This window comes from Eptesicus fuscus, chromosome 9 (genome assembly GCF_027574615.1).
Source record: "Eptesicus fuscus isolate TK198812 chromosome 9, DD_ASM_mEF_20220401, whole genome shotgun sequence".
Lineage (NCBI taxonomy): Eukaryota > Metazoa > Chordata > Mammalia > Chiroptera > Vespertilionidae > Eptesicus > Eptesicus fuscus.
In genome coordinates, this window is record NC_072481.1 from 98410075 (window position 1) to 98413183 (window position 3109).

Sequence of the window (3109 nt, forward strand, 5' to 3'; positions counted from 1 at the left end):
TGTCAGTTTCCAAAGGGAAAGGACATTGTATAGAATATAGAGATGATCACACCATGGGGCCCGCGGGAGGGGCGGGCGACCCTTTTCCCTGGGAGCAGCAGCTCTCATCCCAGGGACGGGTCCTGGCAGAAGGCTGGGCAGCCAGGAGCCCCCTCATCCAGCCCCAAACGCGGCCCCTGCTGTAGCTCAGTTCCCGTTTCTGTGCCTCCCCCTCTCTCAGCTCCTTATAAAGAGCCCCAGGAGCTAAGACTGAGGAGAGGAGCATATCCCTTGGGCATGTGCCCCACGTCTGGGAGAAGAAATACCGTATACACCACTGAACACCCAGCACATGGGAGAGGGAAGGGACACCATGGGAGAGGGAGAGGCAGGCGCCTCAAGAGGTGGATGGGCCGAGCCCAAGCCAGCCCTGAAGGAGGCACGGCTTCCAGGTGTTCTTAAGAAAAGAAGAAAGTCATACAACGGAAGGGGAGTGTAGGGGTGAGGGTGGGAAGTTACCCCATTTATATCCAACATTGTAAACACATGTCTATATTACATGTGCTGGTGTTTGCATGTCTGTAAGTTGGTCTGGGGGCTGGATCTCAGGAGCCTTGTCCTTCTACCTACCCTGGGGACAGACCTGGAGCAGGTATGTCCCCAATCCTGGCAGCAACCTGGCAGGGTCTGGGCCTCAGCATCCACTCTGGCTCCAGAGGCCTGTGTGTGTGCGCATGTGCATGTGTGCAAATATGTACATGGGGAACCTGTGTGCAAGTATGTGCAAGGAGTAGGGTCACATACCAGAAGCGGGCAGGCAGGACTGCTTGAGGCAAGGCCTGCCTGGGGTGGCTGGCTCACAGGTAGATTCCCGCAGGCCTCTGGGCGCTGTGATGGTGTTGCTCTGAGGGCGCAGCTTCTTGGCACCCAGTGTCCGCAGCCAGCGCTCCTCCAAGTGCACATGACAGCCCCGGATGGACGTCCATGTGAGTCCAGGCAGAGGAGGCATTCGCAGCGGCCCCACTGATAGCTGCTGTTCAAGTTCCCTGACCCGAGCCTTCAGGGCCTCAAACGTGGTCACAGCTGAATCTTCCGTTATTTCTCGATGTCGCTATTCTTGCAGGTCTTCTGCTTGGCCTCCCGCCTCCTACTCTCCCCGTTGCGGGTGGAAGGGATCCCGTCGCTGGCCCACTCAGAGGACCCAGGTGTGCTGCGTGTGCTGGGAGGGTCGCTGTTCAGAACGGCACCTCTCTCCTCGGCTTCACCGGGCTCCTCGCCTGTGCAGGGATGACGCCAGCCTCCATGTGGCTTCCCTCCTCCAGAGTGTCATCCGCATCCACATCCAAGCCAGCATCACGGTCCGGACGCCCTCAGCCGCTGCACACGGTGAAGCCAGAGCCCCGGAAACGCCTCCCAGGCGAGTGGCGGCCCGTATCCGTGTCTGCCGCATCCCGCATGCTCCCCGGAGCGGTTGCTGTTCTCATGCTAGACACCCACGGCCTCCTCCGGGGCCGTGCAGGAGCCTTCCCTCTTGGAAAGGCGACACTGCACGTGCCTGCTCGGCTCCTGCTCCGATGCTGCAGGCGGGGGGGGGGGGGGGGGGGGGGGGATGCTGCACAGGGGACACCTGCCCTTCATCTTGCGCCCTCCCTTTCATGTTCCCCATCCGAGCATTCAGTGGGTCTGCGATTGGCTCCCACTCGCAGGAAGGTCTGGTGTCTGTGAGGGGGCGGTCACCAGTGGCCGATGAGTGTGATGCTGCGGAGACTCCTTCCCTCCCGATGGGAGCAGCAACAGGGGCCGCTTGGGAGCGCCTGGAGCCATGGGGTCCCTCCGAAGGGCCTGCTTGCAATGTCGGTGTGCCTTCTTCTTCACTTCTCTAGTCTAGGGCTTCCATTCAGCCGGATTCCAAGCTGCTCTGAGTGACGGTTGTTCTGTATTTTAGTTGTAATTTTGATGTGGTTGGGGAGGCGGCGAGTATCGGCGGTTTACCTATACCGCCATCTCCCAGAGCCACACTTTCCTAGTGAAGGAAGCAAGATGTCCATATACATTCTGGCACCATTTCCTTACCTCGTAGCTCACCAGCACTTCAAATAGCATTGCTCTAGATGAGATAACGAAGTAGTCCGAGGTTGAGCTCATACATAGAGTCAGCATGAATGTGACAGCTGCCAGTGGGGACTGATACAGGCATGTAACATTGGCAATTTAATTAAAACATGTGTACTGTTACCATTAGTGATGTAATTTTCCAAAATTGTGGTCAAGTTCTTGGTAAATTTCTGAATATATAAAGTGCAATTTTCTCTTGATTCACATTTCTGGACATTTCAGTTCATATTAAACCATTTATGTGCAGTGCAGGATTCAGTTTGAGGTTTGAATCCCTGATAGCAGATTTTTGCCTCCTAAATGAATGTCCAGAGGAACATCAAAAAATCCTGCAACCATCAGGGCAATTCTTCAAGGTGGAACGACCCTGCATACTGCAAACCTCTAGCATCCATAGTCCCTATGTACTCAATGTCAGTGGTGGTTCCCAATCACTGGCAGAAAAGATGCCCTCATACATTTCCTCAGTGCCACCAGTCTAATCCAAATTCCAAACTTCACAGGTGGTCCTCGGAGGGAAATGGCTTCCCCAAGATCACAGGTGAGTCCCAGGGGACACTAGGGCCAGAACTGAGGTGCTGGATCCTAATGCAGTCCTACTGTCACACCTAGGGTACTGGCCACTCTCAACCCTGCCCATGTCTGCTGACTGGCCATTAACTCACTATTGCCTCTAAAGTAGCACTTTTTATGTATGGTGATGGATGTTAACAATACTTTGAAGATTAATTAATTTACTTATTACATTTTTTTTTTCTTTTCACCCATTCCCCCACTGTCTTTCCTCTGGCAACCATCAGCTTGTCTTCTGTGTCTATGGGTCTGTTTCTGTTTTGTTTGTTCATCTGTTTGTTTGTTTTTTAGATTCCACTTACAAGTGAGATCATATGGTATTTGTCTTTCTCTGGCTGACTTATTTCACTTAGCATAATAGCCTCTATGTTCATCTGTGTTGTTGAAATGACGAGATTCCATTCTTTTTATGGCTGAGTAATAGTCTGTTGTATATTTGCAC

General features: G+C 53.3%; 1 pseudogene; it reads right to left on the reverse strand.

Moving 5' to 3' along the window:
- Positions 1 to 775: 775 nt before the first annotated feature.
- On the reverse strand, positions 776 to 2082 carry LOC103297433 (E3 ubiquitin-protein ligase RNF220-like; annotated as a pseudogene).
- Positions 2083 to 3109: the final 1027 nt, after the last annotated feature.